The sequence below is a fragment of the Pseudorca crassidens genome, chromosome 15 (genome assembly GCF_039906515.1).
Source record: "Pseudorca crassidens isolate mPseCra1 chromosome 15, mPseCra1.hap1, whole genome shotgun sequence".
NCBI lineage: Eukaryota > Metazoa > Chordata > Mammalia > Artiodactyla > Delphinidae > Pseudorca > Pseudorca crassidens.
The window spans coordinates 36,536,127-36,554,717 of record NC_090310.1 but is presented as its reverse complement, the minus strand read 5'-3'; the positions used below and the strand labels follow the sequence as shown (position 1 = coordinate 36,554,717).

The following is an 18,591-nucleotide window of genomic DNA, read 5'->3' as shown; positions in this document are numbered from 1 at the left end:
GAGGATCTGGAACACTAAGCTGGACCCTGTGCTCAAATCCCTTAGGGAGAGAGTGCTGCTGAGTCAAAATGGGCCATGCCCCATCCCCACCCAGCCCTTCACATCTGACCTCCCCGCCCCCGCCATCCCCAGGCTGGGCCCTGTGGAGCTGGTAGGCACGTGCTGAGAGCACCTTCTACCCCACCGAGTCCTTTCTGATTAACCAGGTGGTGGCTTCAGGGGCCACCTGAGAGGCAGTGAGGGCGGGCTGAGACAAGATGTTTTGTCCCGCAGTGTGTGTGTGCCAGCCTCTCTGCACCCCCATTTAACCTGGGCTTCATCCTGAGGTCACTGGACAGACCCCATTTCCCAGATGAAGCTGCCGGGGTCTCACTGGACAGCTGAGTCCAGCCCGGGGTTTCTACCTCTGGGATGATGCCCTTCACTGCTCCCCATGCCCTCAGGCTGGCAGTTGCTCTGTGTTTGTGTGTGTGTGTGTGTGTGTGTGCATGCGTGCACACGTGTGGGTGCCCTGAATGAGTGAGTAGGGGTGATGGGTGGCGGGAGCAGTGCACAAATTTTTTTGGTGCTGGTGGCTGGCTCAGAAGGGAGACACTGGGGTGTAACGAGATCAGGTAGCAGGTGGGCCAGGAGCTAAGAATAGGATTGGATACAGGCTCCTGGTGCAGGTGGGGGCGTGTTAGTGCCAGCCAGGAAGCAGCCCGCTGGAGCCAGGGAACAGAGCAGGGCCTGGGGTCGTAGGGCCCAGAACGCAGGGTTCCAGGGCAGGGGACAGGGTCCAGCTCAGCTCATAAACAGAGCTGATAGGATGGGACTCAGGGAGAGGCCAAGGGTTGGGACCAAGAGCATTGGCACTGGGCCCGGGAGGTGAACTCTGTGCTTGGAGGAAACCCCCACATAGCCCCATGGCTTTCCTGGTGTCTGGGACCCTGCAGGTGGCCTCGCAGATGGCAGATGCTCGGGACAGCCTGGGAAGAAAGGTAGTCGGAGGCACGACCTGACCCAGCCCAGCTGGCTCCCAGCTGAGCCCTACCCTGGCCCGACTCTGGCCTTGCCTCCCCAAGGTAAGTACAGTGGGCAGGGTCCAAGGGTGACCCTGTCACTCAGCAGTCCTGAGGTGTCAGCCTCTACACTCGCTGTCCTGGAGGGTGTGTTCCGGACGCTGGGCTTTGAGAGCTGCAAGAGGTGGGAGGCCTTGGTCCAGGTGAGCCCTCGCCTGCCTCTTCCCACCTCCACCCCCAGTCCCACCTGGGGCCTCCCTGGACTCAGGCCCAGCACTCGCTCTTGCCCTAGGGTTTCCATGGGGAACTGGTTAGGTTCCGGGAGCAGCTGGATGCCCACGGGGGCCCTGTGGGCTGTGCTCTACTGGCCTTGGTGGCCCCCAGTGAGCAGCTGAGGCAGCCCCAGCAGCTGTCCAGGAGCTGAGCCACTGTGAGGCTGGTGGGGCTGCCCCAAGTCTTCCTGCTGCTCTCCACTTCCCCCCGGGGGTGAGTGGGCTGGCCAGGGACCCCCAGTTGCGGGGCAGGGCAAAGCGGGTCTGGGGGGTGGGCAGGAGGGCTGAGACCCTCCCTCCAGGCCTGTGTGCTGCTTCCCCACCCAGCTACCCCCAAGCCTGGAGCGTTCCTCACTGGCCTGGGCGAGCTCTGTGGCCGTCGTCTTCACTGGTCGCTGCTGCAGCTGCTGACCAGGTGAAGGCCCAGAAGAGGCGTCCAGGAGGGGGGCTGTGGCTCTGATGTGTTGTCCTGAACCCATTACCTCCACCCATTCATTCCACAACATAAGGCCGTGTTGCCTGCAATGGGTGTCAGCTTCAAAGCCTCGCCTCCCACCCCCACCCACGCCCGTCCTCACAACCCACTCAGGGTCCCCCACACGTTGCAGTATCTTCTCAGCTCCGTGCCTTTGCCCAGGCTGCTCCCTCTGCTTGGCATCCCTCCCTCTCGACCTAGCCTCACACAGACCCTTCCAGGCGTCAACCATACCCCTTACAATCCCTGGGTTGACACTTGTATTCCCATCCACCCCTGTTCACACTTACCTGGCAGTGACTGTCTCGTCAGACTGTGGGTCCCTGGGGTCCAGGGTTGGGGATGATTCAGGTCTGGTCCCGAGGCCCAAAGGTCTCAGTGGGCAGTTGGGTGGTCACTGGAGGTGAGAATGGGCCCCAGCTCTGCTCCACAGTTCTCCCCGGCCTCCCCAGGCGGTGCCCACCCTGCGAGCCTTCCCAGACAGGCCCTGACCCGCTCTGGGAGCGCCCCATCTCTGTGCACGCTGATCCCTGGACCCCGGGGAACAGCATAGCTAATGGTGCAGCCAGTGTCTACCTGAGGCCATCCATGTCCTGGGAATCCTGTGATTCAGCCTGAACTAAGACCCCCCTTGGGCCCTCCCTTTCTTTTGTCTGTCTCCTCCTCCCTCCATTCTGGCAGGGTTAGTGTCTGGCAGGGTTAGTGTCTGGTTAGGGTCTCTAACACGCCGCCACCTGAGCCAAACTAGTCCTTACCAAAGAGACAGTGGTAGCCAGGAGCCTGGCCAAGCTGTTCCCTGGAGCCAGGGTCCTGCTCCCCCATAACTGCACCCGCACGGAGCGGCTGCCTGAGGAGTCCTCCGGCCCTAACCCCCACCAGGTCTTCTGCTGGACAGCTGAAGAGTCCTCAGGGGCTACCTACTGCCCAGTCTTTGGGAGCTCCTTGAGGGGGGGCACTGTGCCTAGGGGACGTGGAGCTCTGGGGGCTCGAGATTAGCGGGACAGGGCTGGGGTCCAACTATGTGGCAGCAGTTTCTTTTTTTTGACATTTATCTTGGTTTATTTTATTTTTTAATACATGTTTGCTTTTCTGTGGCAACAGTTTCGACTGGGAGAGAGGCTCGGGAGACCTGAGGCAGGGAGGCGAGGAGCTGGGAGGTCCTCAGACCACTTTGAATCCACCTTAATCCTGTCTGTAGCCAAAACCCAGCCCCAGCGCTCAGTGTGACCTGTCTGGGGCCAGGGCCGCCCTCCTCCTGGCCGTGACCCAGGACCGGCCTGGGGCCCAGCCCGATGTGGAGGCACTGGGGACCTGTGCCAGGCCCTGGGCTTCGAGACCACCCTGAAGACAGACCCTACAGCCCAGGTGAGGGGAAGCCCAGAACTTCTGGTGGTGCTCTGAGGAAGGCACCCCCCACCAGGACCCTGGGCACTCTCTCCTTAGCCTCTTACCAATCGTGGGCAGGAAGTGCACCCCCAAGTTTAGCCTCCATCCTCCCTGCTGCACGCATCCAGAACCCACTTCCCTGACTCTGGAAGCACAGTCTCCAGGGACCCTGAAGCCCCCCACACTGGCCATTTCTCCTCTCCCCTGCTCAAGGCCCTGGCTGGACCCTCAGGCTTTTCCTGGGAGGGTCTCAGGTTCCTTCCCAGACACCTGTCAGCTCACTGCCCTCCCCTCACAGCTCTTAACTTTTTGGTGCAGCTTCTCCAGGGGGGCCAGAGAACCAGCTGCAGGAGGCTGGACCCACGTCACTTCCAATGAGGCCATGCAACCAGAGGGTTAGAAAAAGAACTTGTGGGACTTCCCTGGTGGTCCAGTGGTTAAGAATCTGCCTGCTAATACAGGTGGCACAGGTTTGATACCTGGTCGGGGAACTATGATCCCACATGCCACATGGCACCGCCAGAAATTTTTTTTTTTAATTTTTAAAAAAAGAAAGAAAGTAAAAGGACTTGCTCCCCGGGCCTGAGGCTGGAAGGAGGTGGGAGGTAGTGTGGCAGGGGGTTAGAGAAACCACCCAGAGAGTGGGCCACCAGATGCTAGGGAGGCCGTGACTGTGGCCCAGGCCTGATCTCATCCCCACACCCAGACTTTCCAGGAGGAGATGGTCCATTTCTGGGAGTGGCTGGATGCCTGCAGGGACCCTGTGAGCTGTGCCCTTGTGGCCCTGATGGCCCACGGGGGGCCTCAGGGGCAGCTACTGGGTGCTGATAGGTAAGAGGTGCAGCCAGAGGCGCTGGTGCAGGAGCTGAGCTGCTGTAGGGCCCTGTGGGGCTGCCCCAAGATCTTCCTGCTTCAGGCTTGCCATGGGGTGAGCAGGGCCTGGAGCCCGCCCTGGAGGCTTGGCCGGGTCCTTCCCTCCAGCCAGCCTCCTGCAGCCCTGGCTCTCCTCACCCAGCCCTCAGCCTCCCAGGACTTGCTGTCCACCTCCTCCAAGAAGCCTGAGTGAGCCCTGCCCTTTCCCCACCCCCTCTCCCAGCCTCTCCTAGGAGTCATGTCCATGAACTTGAGCACTTCACCCTCAGCACCTGTCATTCGGTGCTCTGAATGTTTCCAGCCTGGCAGCCTGCCCAGGAGCTCTGGGGGCTAGAGCCCTGGAAGCACCCCCAGGTGTCTCCTGAGTGAAAGGACGTGACTGTTCCCTCCTTCCCCAGGGCACAGGGACGCACACTGGTGTGGGACGCACACTCTCCCCTGGTTGTGGCGCTGGCTGCAGGCACCACCAGCCACCCCCTCCCCGGCCGATGTCCTCCACATCTATGCTGATGTGCAAGGTGGGTCTACCTACCTCAGGGAGCCTGGGCTTGGGTGGGGCTGATGGGGGGAGCTGTCTGGAGAGCACTTCCAGGGCTCTGAGCTGGGATCCTGCTGCCACCTCCTTCCTCTCTTTGCCAAGAAGATGGGAAGGAAAACCTTAAATGGCAAAGGCCTTTGAAAATGGAGAGTTTCTTCCCCTACTTGAGCCTGGAACAAGTGAAGGTGAAATAGCTTTTCCGAGGTCACACAGCTGGTAAGAAGCAGCAGGGCTGAGATTTGAAACTTGATCTGGCTTTCCTGCTCTGCACTCTTTCTACTGCCCTGTGTGCCCTTGAGCAAGACTGGAGGAGACCCTTGGGGCTGGTGGAGTCCCAGGACGCTGGGTAAAAGGCATTGGTCCCTCTTGCAGGCAGCTTCTCCGGGGGCCCCACTCCAGGGAGCCCTAACCAAGCAGACATCTTGATGGTCTACGCAGCCACTGAAGGTAAGGGGATGGGTCTCCACAAAGCCCATTACACAGGGCCTAGCCTCCTGGCCAGAGATCTGAAGTGGCTTTAGGGGCATCTGGCGCTTGGCTGTTGGGGTGCAGGGGTACCAGCCTCGTCGCAGTTAAGCCGTCTTCCTTCCATGTATATTATTTATGATAATAGTAACGATGGTGAGCACATATTGAAGGTTGGCTCTGCTAAGCACTGTACCTACATCCTTTCCTCTAGGCTGTAAGTTCCATGAGGGCAGGACAGTTCTGTCTGCCTCAGGGCCCTGGCCAGTGCCTGGCACGTAGTAGGTTCACAGTAAATGTTTCTTCGATATTGAATCCATTGTATATTCACTGCACAAACATTGAGCAACAACTTGATCCGGAAGCGAGAAGTTCCTGCTCCCTGCCCCATTCTCTTGCCTGACTGCTGGGGTCCTGTGTGCTTGCCCCCACTTCCACCAACAATAGGCCCCTGGGGATTGGAAGGCAGCTGGCAGGGGCCTGAGTCTGACACTCTGGCCCTGGTCCCCTGGCCTGGGCTGTGTAGCCTTTCGGGATGAGAAGGGCTGAGACTTTATCCAGATGCTGGTGGAGGTCCTCAGAGCTGACCCCAGGGAAGACCTCCTGGAGCTGATGACTGAGGTGAGTTGGGGGTGGGGGGTCTCCTGGGGAGAGGAGCTGGATTCATCCTTCTTCTCAGCCCTGGTGTTCTGGTCACCTCCTATTCACCCCATTGCAGAGGGAGGGATACCCCGCCCTCAATAGTATGAGACGGTTGAACACACAACACCCGGCCCTGGACAGTGAGACGGACAGCAGTTATTAACCACATATACTCACAGCTGGGGGAGGAGGACACCTCAGGCCATTCCGGCCACTCAGTGTTTCCCTGGGGAGCACAGGGAACCAGCAGGGGTTGTAGATGCAGACTTTGTAGTAACGGGGTGGGGTACTAGTTTGAATAATTTCACAGGCTGGCAGGGAACTGGGGTGGAGTGTGGCTGATCTGGCTGGTGGGGGAACTAGCGGGATGGGGGGCCTTCCCTGCTGGGTCGGGGGGTACAGCTGACAAGAGCAGGGGAAACCAACGGGGCCTGTGAGACCCAAAGATGTGAAGGCAACACTTGAAACTTTAGGCCTTAAAATACACTGGATGCCAGGCTGGGCGCTGGGGGACCTGGCAGTCCTGGGCACAGGCTGGGTGTGGTCGGCACAGGTCAATTAGCAGGTGTGCAAGCTAGACGTGCTGGGTCCCGACTGTGATGAGCACCGCAAGGCCTGTCTGGAGATCCGCAGCTCGTTGAGGTGCTGGCTCTGCCTGCAGGCCTGACTGAGCCCGCGGCTACCAAGGGGATGCTGACTGTGGGTGGCCACACACCAACGCCATCCCTGACCCCATCCGCTCCTCGGTTTCCTCATCTAAAAGCAGCGCGATAGCACGGGAGGCTCAGCCGCCATGGAATAAACATGATGATCACTGTACACGTGAATAGCGCCTGCACGCAGGGAGCTGTGACACTAAGTGAGATAATGTATGCAGAGTGCCTGGCACTTCAGAGGCTGGGCCCACCGGGTGAGGAGGGGGAGCAGGGGAGGCGCCAGGGCAGCCTCCGGCTCTAAGAAACCCAACATGGGCTAGGCTGAGCTGGGTGTCCTGGGAAAGGGCAGCGCGGGGTCCACACCATCCTCCCAGCACGCGCACCCCACCTGCACACCACGCTGGGGCCACGGACAGGGCCTCTGCCTATACAGCAGTCAGAGTCCATTCTGGGACCATAAGACTGGAACAGAGCATGGCAGGTTTAGCAGTGCTGTGATAGGGGAAGCAAAGGGGCTGGGGGAGCAGAGGGCAACTCCTGACCCACTGCGGGCCGGGGGCACGTGGGAGAAGAGATCAGGAGCCTCTCGGGACAGGAGGGGCTTGGGCAGCCTCACCCAGGCTCGAACCCTCACTTGGGCTGTGCTCAGTAGCGCTCAGTCGTACAGCTTGGAGCCCCGCTCACACCGAGCCCGAGGGGCGGGGCTCCTTGCCAGTGTGAGCATGCGTATTAGGGCATATTGAACAGGCGCCTGAGAAAGCTTTATGAGAAAAGCTGCAATGGGAACAGCGGCAGGGCCGCGTGGCCTAATGGATAAGGCGTCTGATTCCGGATCAGAAGATTGAGGGTTCGAGTCCCTTCGTGGTCGTTGCGGAGATTGCTTTTTCTACTCCGGGTAAAAAACAAACAAACAAACACTTTTCCCTCTCTCCAGACTGCTCCCTACGCGGGCCTAGGATCCTCGGGCTATGTCCACCCCTCGGAAGTAGCCCTGCACCTGCAGCTGCGTAGCTCGGGACGCCTGGGAGGCCCCGAGGGCGCTGTGAGGACCTATAGTGCTCAGATCCAGACGGAATGCTGACTCTGAAGTCCACCGGCCGTGAGTGCCGGGAGCCCACACGGGACTGGCTGCATGAATATAGTTCAGACGACGAGAACTGTGACAGATGAGGGGTTGAATTTTTGCACGGGTAGGTCATCCCCAAGGGGTCAGTGGACAGGGGCATTTAAAAATATAATAGATTATTGTGATGAAGAAGTTTTGGAAATAGATAGTAATGATGCTTGCACAATATTGTAAATGTAACTGATGCCAGTAAATTGTACAGTTAAAAATGGTTAAAATGGCAAATTTAACCTTAAGCGTATATTTTACCACAATAAAAAATGTGAAAAGAAATTAATAGATTATTTCGATTTCTTGCAGTGAGAGTATACCCTTAAATGATTAGTGTGAATGTTTTTTTAAAAATTTAAATGTAAAGAATATGCCCAGGATTGAGTCATCATTTTACCTGGAAAAAACGACTCTACCTGCGGAACCGAGTTCTTACCAAGGGATTCTGGCTAAGCGGAATGACCAAAGTGATGGGACCTCCTCCCACCAGGGAAAACGCTGGGGGAATGGCAGCTGAGCGTGTACCCCTACAGTGGGCGCAGGTGACCTTGGAGTCATGAGGAGTGTCACCATCTCCTTTATCGTTTTTGTGATGTCTCAGTGGTTTACTAAGGGCTTATAAATAAAAAGAGAAACTTCATTAAGATAAACATTTTTATTATTTTCCCTACTTTTATTGAGATATAATTGACATACAGCACTGTATAAGTTTAAGGTGTACAGCATAATGATTTGACTTACATACATCATGAAATGCTTATCACAGGTTTAGTGACCATTCATCAACCTGTGATGAGAACTCATAGGATTTTCTGTCTTAACTCTTAGGATTAACTCTTCTTATAACGTAGAGCAATGTTAATTCTCTTTATCACGTTGAATACTACACCTCTAGTACTTACTTATAACTGGAAGTTTGTACCTTTTGACTACCTTCATCTAATTCCCCCCACGCCTCCCTCCACCCCGCCTCTGGTAGCCACAGTAAGACAAATACTTTAGAGATGGCAAAGAATACCCATCTTCTGGTGGGAAAGTAAACGCTGGGTCCTCTGATACTAGTTTCACGCTCTACCAACTGAGCTGGCTGGGCAGATACAGAGCCATTACGGAGCATCCTTAGGACAAAGACCTAAGGCCATTGGGCTCTGCTAAAAACTGCACAGACTTGGAACCAGAAAACACTTTTGGTCTAAGGGGCAATGTAGGGAGGAGGATGAAGACAGGGACCGACACTTTTTCCAAGCTCCCGGCTGTTGCCTCTCTCCCTTCTGCTCCCACATTTTGCATAACGAACACCTTCTTTTTTTTTTTTTTAAGTACTTAAAGACTTATTATATTAGACTAACTGAAATCTATGGAAACACAGTTCCATTGAACACATTCTTTATGCACTATACTTAAAAATATAAAATACAAAACGAATTTAAAGTACTTATATTAAACCAAGTTTTCCTTTTGTTTAGCTTTCTTTGACACCATAAAAGAAAGAAAAAAAAAGAACAGAAAGTATATTAAAAGAAAACTATTAGGTATAATTTTTTTAAACTTTTACTTTACCTATCATATTTAATATTTCCAAGACTATTTGGCCATGGAGAATCATACACATCGCACTCAAAGTTGTGTGATCACCAGTCCCCTGAGAGCTAGAGGACCAAACAGAGCACGTCAGGGAGAAGGGGCAGCTGGTGGCACAGCCCCGTACGCCCTCCAGGCCCTGCCGTCCCCAGAGGCCAACGACGAGGACAAGGTGGCGGGAGGATGGGCCCAGGAAACAGCGTTGGTGCCGCTCAGTCAAGGCTGCCTGAAGGTCACGGCCACTCGTGCAGGGCTAGGAGGATCTTCAGACAGACGGAGGAGGGAGTTAGGAAGGAGGATGGTCTTCCCCCCGGATGCTCCGGTACTTAGCCATGTCCTCAGGAAATACTTTAGAAAGTTCTTGAATCAACAGGCTTTTAAATTTCTTCATTGTGTCAATCTTGCCTTTAACTTGTTCATTTTTAGCCAGAGCCCTCTCCAGGCACTCTTTGTTATAGAGTTGGGGATTTCGACCTTGATCTATGTATTCAAAAACTTCTAAAGGGACAGTAATATCATGAAGTTGCTGTCTGCACTTATCGATATCCTGTAAGCCAGTAACAATAAAATTCAGCTTCTGGTTGAGCCCGGCCTGGCTGCTGGGCTGGAAGTCGCTGACGATGATGCCGAGCTGCCGGATGTTCTCCACGAACTTCTCCAGGTGCTCCTCCAGGTGGTCGAACTTCTCGGCCATGGCCCGGCCGTCCGCACCGCCGCGGGCGCGCTCCTGCCCCCTCGAACGCCTTCTTGATGTTAATTATCCCAGGACTCGGATTCTCCTAAAAAGATGGGGAAAGGGCTCCTCCGGGACTTGATCCGCAGACTTCCTACATCCTAAGCGAGGATCGTACCTCAGCTTCATCCGCGCGTGCGCGATCTCTCCCGAGCCCCAGGATGCTCGGGAACCGGCGGGATTTAAGAGGATGCACCCGCCGAATACGGACGTCAAGGGGACCAAGGACCCGCCGAGCTGGAGCCGGGAGGCTGTGCGTATTGTGCAGGAACCATGGGGAGGTGACAGAAAGACTGGTTTAGGACTGTTGTAAAACATTTCTCATGAGCCCCGGTGGCCTAATGGATAAGGCATTGGCCTCCTAAGCCAGGGATTGTGGGTTCGAGTCCCACCCGGGGTACGGGAGGTAGTATTTTAAACTTTCTGCCATAGGAAAAATGAAATGAAGCTAGCTGTCTACTTACCCTAGTGGGAAATTAAGAGGCCCTGGGGTTTAGCTAGATGCCACCCTATAGCGAAGTTGGACAAGGTTTACTTTTCTGATAAAGATGTGCGTGTTTTCAGATTTTGCCCATAATAAAGTTTTCTCTCTTTTTAATCCATGCCTTCATCCTCAAGGTAAAAATCTCCCAAACTGCAGGACATGGTGGAGTAAAATCAGAAGCCTCCTTTACCACATGCCCAAAGAGGAGGTGGCCGCTGAGGCTTTGTCATATATACACATAATTCTCTTTTATTTTTAAAAACCATGGATGGGACTCTTCTGTTCCTCCAGCTCTGGCCTTACTTCTGCTTTCCCAAGCACCTGAGGTCCCATCATCCCTACTCAAACCAGGGATCTCATCTCAATGCAGCATCTCCCACCATCATATGTGGCCTGCAGAGAACAGCGACCACAGAGCTATCCAAGGCTGCTGGTGCTTCCCTCACCAACGTTTCTCAATGCCTTGTTGAAGGGAATGTCCCTGGGGCCCTCTCAGTGGGGTGGTGGGTGTGCTTTTCGTGTATGATAGACCTGTTCCAGCATTTCTGTCTCACAGAGTCTTTGGATTCCTTTCTCTACATGATGCCAGGAACATTCTTGAATCTTAATCTCCTTAAACATAGGCCACCATTGAGTTCCATGCTTAGCCAACCGACTAAGAAAACTGGCAGAGCCACATTCAGCTGCACAAGATAACACATTAGATACAGGCTTGCTGGGAAGTGCACCCAGAGAAATAACGTCACCAGTTGCAAAAATCCCATCCTCCTTATTCTAACATCCTTGGGTCCATTCCCACACACATTCCCTAGTTCTCTGCTGGCATAAATGAACAAAATTTGCAATTCTTTTGGCATATGAATGATTTCCTCCCAGGCCGGCCTTTGTCCTTCTCCTACAGCATGCTGATCTGATTGTAGTTATAGGGCAACCAGTGTTAGGGGGTAACAAGGCTGGCTGGTGTGGGCTTTGAGGAGAACCGTCATCCCCTGTCTCACCTGCCATGCTCCAGGTGAGATTATTATAGGATATTCAAACACAGGAAGGCTACTCTTCTCAGATATCAGAGGACAGGCTGCTTTCACTGGCAAGGGAGGCTCCAAATGACTCAGGGGTTCAAGATTCTCAACTAGATCTGAGCCTACCTAGATGTCCCCAGGCTTCGGCTCCACTCCTTCATAATCAATGCCGTTTCTTCCACATGGAAGATCTCCCAAGTCTATGAACTCAACTTACATTGTCATTCCACAACATACTTCATTCGATTATGTGTTTGATTTTCAGCAATGTCAGCCCTGCAGCTATACGATTATTTTACGGCTGCCAGAAAACGTCCCTGGATCTCTGAACATGACTTAGGCTGAAAATTTAAAGGCCTGATCTTGTCATTTTCTTTCTTTAAGCAAACGGATGCACCCAGGAGAATCCTTTCCATGCTACAGTCCTTGTAGTCACCTTTACTGCCGTAAGAGTCAAGTGCAGCAGCCAAGTGGTCTCCCAGGGCACTTGCTTCAGTCGGCACTTCATCATAATCAACCAGGTGATAGGCGGCTTGATAACGATGCCCTTGCATGCCACGAGTCACCAGTATCCCATTTCCCATTGGCAAGGAGCTCAAGCCCAAATTCATTACCAAACCAGGGTCCACACAGCAGTCAAAAAACCCATCCGTTGGCGAGTGGGGGTAATGGGGAGAGGTTGGTACAAGGATACAAGCTTTTAATTATAAGACGAATAAGTTGTGGGGATCTAATGTACAGTATGGTGATTATAGTTAATAATACCGTATTGTTAACTTCAAATTGCTAAGAGTAGATCTTAAGTATTCTCAACACACACACGCACACACAGAAGGTAACTTTGTGAAGTGATGGATGTGTTAATTAGCTTGATTGTGGTAATCATTTCACGAGGTATAGATATATCAAATCCTCACGTTATACACCTTCAATATATATCATTTTTATTTGTCAATTATACCTCAATAAAGCTGGGGGAGGGTAAGAAAACCTATTTGTTATTGTAAGACTAATGAAAACTGGTAACTATGTAAAAAGCATTGTTAAGGAGGCAGTTGAGAAGGCAGAAGGGAACCGTGAGAAAGCAGCTACCACCCATGGGGCTGGAGGACCACGGGAAGAGGTTGGGATTATTAAAAGTTAGAAGCTTGGAGAGAAATTGTGGAGCTTAAAAACCAATCTCTGGGGCTTCCCTGGTGGCTCAGTGGTTGAGAGTCCGCCTGCCGTTGCAGGGGACACAGGTTCGTGCCCCGGTCCGGGAAGATCCCACATGCCACGGAGCGGCTGGGCCCGTGAGCCATGGCCGCTGAGCCTGCGTGTCCGGAGCCTGTGCTCTGCAACAGGAGAGGCCACAACAGTGAGGGGTGCGTGTAACGCAAAAATAAAAACAAAAAAAACACCAATCTCTGGAAAAGAGGAGCAGCTCAGCTGAGCTCAGAGGAGGGTCCCCTGGGACTGGCATCCCCAAACGCCTGAGGGGGGGGGGGGCTCCGTCAGCTTGCGCAGGTGTCTCTCATGAGTCATGATGAGGGTGGTTCTGTGAGTGCTGGGAAAACAAACTGGATTCAGCTGCCATTTCTGGAAAGAACTACTATTGCAGGAATAAAAAAGTGAGGCTGGGTGGGGTGGGTGGCAGTAGGAACGGGAAGCGAACAGGAAGTAGAGTCCCTTCTTCCTCCGCCAGCCTTTCAGCCTCTCGAGTGTCTCCTATCGGCAAAATATGACGCAGATCCTCTGGCAAAGCGCAGTAGTCAGTCCCCCACATACGAACCTTCAAGTTGCGTACTTTCAAAGATGCGAATGTGTGTTCGCATGTCTAATCACGTAAGTTAGTTCACGTGTCTGGCGTATATTGTCACATGCGTGCATCCTATACAAGTGGTTATGCTTTTGTGTACTTTACTGTACAGTACTGTATAGAGGACAGTAGTACAGTGTCTTTATTTCAAGCCCAGGATGTCCGGAAGCAAGCATAAAAACAGCAATGATGTAGCTGGTACTACTGTACTTTTCAAGGTACTGTACTGTAAGATTAAAAATGGTTTCATTTTGTGTTTTTTATGTATTATTTGTGCGAAAAGTATTATAAACCTATTACAGTACAGTACTACATAGCCGATTGTATTAGTTGGGTACCTAGGCTAACTTTGTTGGACTTAGGAACAAATTGGACTTATGAACGTGCTCTCAGAATGGAACTCGTTCGTATATAGAGGACTTACTGTGTCACTAAGCGGGGTCTACAGGGTGAGTTTGAAGCTGAGGGATAAAAGTTTAAATACTGGCCCACGGGTCTATCCTGCTTCCCCCGCTTCCTTACAGATGCCTCCTCAGAGTGTTCCCTTCATGAACTGATTACACAAAAATCCCTGGAAACTTGTCCTAAAATAGTTGGAAACAGACTCTAAGAATGAGAATGTTACCGAACCAAACTTGGGTCTGCTCAGCTTTGTGCAATAAAGCCAATCTACTGACACCGGGTGGTGGTGAAGGAAAGTGCAGCGTTTATTGCAGGCATCGCGCAAGGAGCCCAGTAAGCTAGCGTTCAAAAGGCCTAAACTCCCCAGATGGCTTTCAGGGAAAGGTTTTTAAAGACAAGGTGAGGAATGGGGGTTGTGGGGGTGTGTGATCAGCTCATGGACATTCTTCTGATTGGTTGGTGGTGAGGTAATTGGGAGTCAACATCATCAACTTTCTGGTTCCAACCGGTCTGGGGTCTACATAGGTGCTTTTGGGCAATCTATAGTTAACTTCTACCACCTGGTGAGGGTTTCGGGCTCTGCAAAACAGCTCAGAATATTATCTACAGCCCTTGAGGAGGAGTTAAAGGTGCTTGACTTTGTTTAATGGCTAAACCACTGTCTTGCTTGACTGTTTTCCTTTCTTTCTGCATTTTCTCACTTCTCTGATTAAATTTATTCTTTGGAACTTGGGGAAGGCCTAGAAGGCTAATGTTTTCTACAGATGAGGGCAGGCGGAGGACATGGGGGGATCTGTCCCTGGAAGGCCCCATAGGGTCCTACTCGGTTACAAGATTCCAAGGTTGAATCACCTTCTGGCTGCCTGGCACCAAGGAGAACATCACTGGTGGTAGGTAGACTTCTGTGAGACCCGGGTATGCTGGAGCCATGCAATTATTAAGCCTTTTGTCCCCGTTGAACTGGGATGGCTGTATGGGAGGGAGCTCACCCCACGTCTCTGGCATTTTGGAGATACAGTGGAAATGTGATCGTTGTAAGCATTGTGGAATTATGTGTTGACGCATTGAAACCAAAATGTTTCAATGTCATTAATGCATTGAAACCCGAGAATGACAGCCTCCTGTGGACTAATCACCAATTCAAAGCAGTGTGAACATCAGAGGCTGCTCTGGCAGCACTGAAAGCAACCTACATCTTCTACAGCTGAAGGGCCGATAAAGCTGAAGGCCAGGCTCAAGAGCAGGCCTTGAGGCAGACTTGAATCCTCAGTCCCAGCAAATTTCCTGGACCAATGTCAGGGTGCTGATAGGGAAGAAATGGGACCCTCAAACTTGCAATGGGGATATCTGAGTAGCTGCATTGAGAACCTTGAACGCTCGGGGCCATCAAACTTGGAATGGATATATCTGCATTGAGAGCCTTGAACTCTCGGGGCCTGCTGTGGGGGCCCAGGCCTCCACCCCCTTGCCTGGAGACTAGGAGGAACCTCAAATGAGGCAGGTATGTTACAAAACATTTGGTCACTTCAGACCTGCTCCAACTTCCCCTCCAGGCCACCATACCAAATACTAGGGTCACATCCCAGCATGACTCAACTGGGAAAGTACTGGGACTGCTTCTGTAGGATCTGGATGACGTGTCAGCGGTGACCTGGAGAGTCTGCCCGGAGTGGATCCTGACGGTCCTGGATCTGGGTGAGGAGAATAAAAAGCTGGAAAAAGGAGAGATTATCATATGGGACACTCTTTCATGACACAGAACTTAACGCCTGGCATGGTCCCTCAAGCTGGTTGTGATACTCAGCTGGCATGGCTCTTGGAAGGATGGAAAAAGCAATGGCCTACATTAAATGAAGTAGAATTGCCAGAAATGCCATGGCAAACTGTGAAAGAAGGAATCAGAAGGGACAGAGATACTGGTTCGCCAGCATGGCTCTACGGCATGCTGCAATGGAACAGACTAGGGATCTTGGCAGTGCCTGCAAGAAATGCTATTCACGGAGGCAATAAGACTTGCACGGTTGAGGAGATGCACCAGCACCTCTGAGAAGCTTGAGAGGTACTGTTTTCTGGTCTGGTGCCTACTGGGACACATCCAAAGTAGTAGGTAAGCTTTTGTACCTTGTCTCTCCTATTATTAAGAAGGAAGCTCAGCACTTTTTAAAAAATTGAAGTATAGTTGATTTACAATGTTGTGTTAGTTTCTGCTGTACAGCAAAGCAATTCAGTTATACATATACGTATATATATTCTTTTAAAAATTCTTTTCCATTATGGTTTTATCATAGACTATTGAATATAGTTCCCTGTGCTACACAGTAGGACCTTGTTGTTTATCCAGTCTATATATAATAGTTTGCATTGGCTAACCTCTAACTCCCAATCGATCCCTTCCCTACTCTCCTCCCCCTTGGCAACCACAAGTCTGGAAGGAAGCCCAGCACTTTGACAGGACCCTGTGATGGGTAATTTTGTGTGTGAATTTGGCCAGGCTATGGTGCCCAGATGTTTGGTCAAACAGCAGTCTAGATGTTGCTGTGAAGGTATTTTTTAGATGTGACTAACATTTAAATCAGTAGAGTTGAGTAAATCAAATTATCTTCCCATAATGTGGGTGGGCTTCTCCCAAACAATTGAAGGTCTTAAGAGAAAAGACTAAGATTACCCCCAAGAGGATAGAATTTTGCCTTGGACTGCCTTCTGACTCCAGTCTGCAACATGGACTCTTGATGGAATTCCCACCCCGCACATTTCACTTTGGGATCCCCACAATCATGTGAGCCAATTTTTACAATCAATCACAATCTCTCCCTCACTTTCCCCTTCCTCTCTCTCTCTTTCTCTCTCTCTCTCTCTGAGTTCTCCAGAAAAATAGACTACAACAGAACTCTGATGAATATAGTCTCTCTCTCTTTTGGACGAGTAGGGTGCCCCAATCCAGGCACCAAGAGGGACACAACCTGGCAGGCACCTCCCCACTGCCAAGCCCTCTCCTGCCCCCCGTTGGCCCCCACCTTGGAAACCTGGATACCCAGATGAACCGACATCATGAGAGCCTCAGGGCCGGTGTTGCTAACCCTTCTGGTTCCCCTACCCCACCCCAAGAAAGGAACTCACATTTCCCTCACTGCTGCCTCTCGAGGAGAGGGACACCCAACCTCTACTTGGAGTAGCCCACGATTTCCAACTTTCTTTCTACTTTAGAAAGGGGAGGGGGCTGGGACAGGAATAACGGCCAGATGAGGGGCTCCCTTCCCTGCTGCATCTCTGTCTCAGGAGGGAGGAAAACTGAAGCAAATGCACGTGGGGACACACAGGGTTGGGGGAGGCAAGGGTCCTGGGTGGGGAACACCCCCGGATGGAGCATCACGTAGGTCCCTGCTTAGGGCCAGAGTTAGCTGAAAATCCATTTCCAAGTCTCCTGTTGTAGCTCTCGTTCCGCGTGTAGAACTGAGACTGAATGGGTTCAAGTCCTACTTTGGGCGATAATTCTTGGCCTGATAAGCGCTTGCCCCGATCGCGGGAATTTCAAGAAAGTTCTTAGAAAAGGAACCTCTCAGAGGGGCTCCTGACCCACTCTGTGTGCTGTATCTGGAACTGTGGAGTAAGTTTCAACTTTTAAATTCCAAAACGTATATAATAAAATATTAATGAGACAAAAGCAAGTTGCTCCGGTGAGATTCGAGGTTGGTGGCCACATGCCGGCCTCCCTGGACCAGCAACAGATCCTCCTTTGGAAGAGGCTTAGTTTATATGGATCTGGTCACTTCTGTAATATCATCTCTGCTTACCTGTGAAGCCAAGCCCTGAGGGCAAAAGTCATGTCCAACGTGGGGCTCGAACCCACGACCCTGAGATTAAGAGTCTCATGTGCTACCAATTGAGCTAGCCACGCAAGGTTAGAAAAGGATAGTCCTCACAAACTAGTTGTATTTCTTCAGAACTTTACTGTCCTAAAAATGGTAGGGACAAACCCTAGATCCTGTGCACACTGCATCTCGGGCACTGGAGTGCTGAATTCTCGGGTCCTTTCAGCAGAGGACGAGAGCCCCAACAAGTTCCTGTCTGCTGTCCGGCCGTGGGTCTGTGTAGTCCCAGCAGCTCCAGGGAGCTGGAAAGTCGGGGGCAAGGGCACGTGGTTGGGTATCACTAGAGACTAGTAAGGATCGCGGTGTGATCCTCGCTTAGGTTGTGGGAGGTGTCGGGTTCCAATAAGGGACGATTTCTCATCATCAAATTCTCAGCTCTCTTTTGGACGAGTAGCCTGAAGCAAATCAGGAAGGCTCCATGGCCTCGCCTCGGGAACAAGCCAGGGAGGCCTTCCTTTCCAGGTGGATGCTGGACTCCTTGCTAGCGGGGCAGCGCCGTTCAGGAAGAAGCGCGCACCAACCCCAGTTCTGACCCCTACATCAGGGTTCCAGAACTGTGAGGGTTTTCTGGGGCCGAGCTCAGGCCAAGAGGGACCCCGAGATGCTCGAGGCTCACCCGGACTGGCCGGTTGGGAGGTGGCAGAGTCTCATTCTCGAGGTCTTGGATTTGTGTCCCATATTGGGTGAAATTTCTGGCCTGGGAGACTTTCACACTCACCTGGGCCACAGGGACTCCCTCCTCCTCCTGGTCGCCCGTCCCCTCCTCTAGCTGTTGGAGACTGGGTGGCCCTCGTGGCCTGGGGGAGTCTGGCTCTGCGGCTCTAGGGCCCTAGTGTGCGGGAGCCCCCTCTCCGTTAGGTTCCGGCAGCGCTGCAACTCTCCTCCTTCTGGAATCGAAACCGAAACCTCCTCCGGCGCAAGTTCCTGCGGGGCCCGGCCGCCAGAACTCGGCCCAGGATCGGAGGGCAGAGCCGCGGTCTCAGGCTTCCAAAGACAGACGTCAGGAGCTATTCAGGCGTCGGCTGGTTGGTCTAGGGGTATGGTTCTCGTTTTGGCGTGCGAGAAGTCGCGGGTTCAAATTCTGGTTGAGCCCCACTTTCTTTTATTCAGACATCCCCAATTTTCGGGCTGAAGACTCCGGAGCTCTACGGAGTCCTAAGCGAGAGGATCTTGGTCCCCGCCTGCCGCGATCCGATCGGGCTGCGCCCAGTTCCGTGCTGCCAAGTGGCCATCGCTCCGCTTGGGGCGGGTGTTTCCAGGCCGGAGGCTTCGTCCTTGGG

General features: G+C 52.6%; 2 long non-coding RNA genes, 3 other non-coding genes and 1 pseudogene across 5 annotated transcripts; 3 read left to right on the top strand and 3 right to left on the bottom strand.

The window, feature by feature from the left end:
- The first annotated feature begins 336 nt into the window (after positions 1 to 336).
- LOC137207243 (uncharacterized) lies at positions 337 to 7,695 on the top strand. Its single transcript, XR_010934997.1, has 3 exons — positions 337 to 1,064; positions 2,850 to 4,525; positions 4,918 to 7,695. It is a non-coding gene; the product is annotated as an uncharacterized lncRNA (long non-coding RNA).
- On the top strand, positions 7,104 to 7,176 carry TRNAR-CCG (transfer RNA arginine (anticodon CCG)). Its single transcript has one exon. It is a non-coding gene; the product is annotated as a tRNA-Arg (tRNA).
- Positions 7,696 to 8,725: 1,030 nt separating the features above from the next.
- Positions 8,726 to 9,753, bottom strand: LOC137207240 (mediator of RNA polymerase II transcription subunit 10 pseudogene; annotated as a pseudogene).
- A 313-nt stretch (positions 9,754 to 10,066) lies between these two features.
- Positions 10,067 to 10,139, top strand: TRNAR-CCU (transfer RNA arginine (anticodon CCU)). The gene has a single exon. It is a non-coding gene; the product is annotated as a tRNA-Arg (tRNA).
- A 2,030-nt stretch (positions 10,140 to 12,169) lies between these two features.
- On the bottom strand, positions 12,170 to 18,157 carry LOC137207245 (uncharacterized). The gene is made up of 2 exons (XR_010934999.1): positions 18,030 to 18,157; positions 12,170 to 17,553 (listed from the first exon to the last, which is right to left on the bottom strand). It is a non-coding gene; the product is annotated as an uncharacterized lncRNA (long non-coding RNA).
- TRNAK-CUU (transfer RNA lysine (anticodon CUU)) lies at positions 17,265 to 17,337 on the bottom strand. The gene has a single exon. It is a non-coding gene; the product is annotated as a tRNA-Lys (tRNA).
- Positions 18,158 to 18,591: the final 434 nt, after the last annotated feature.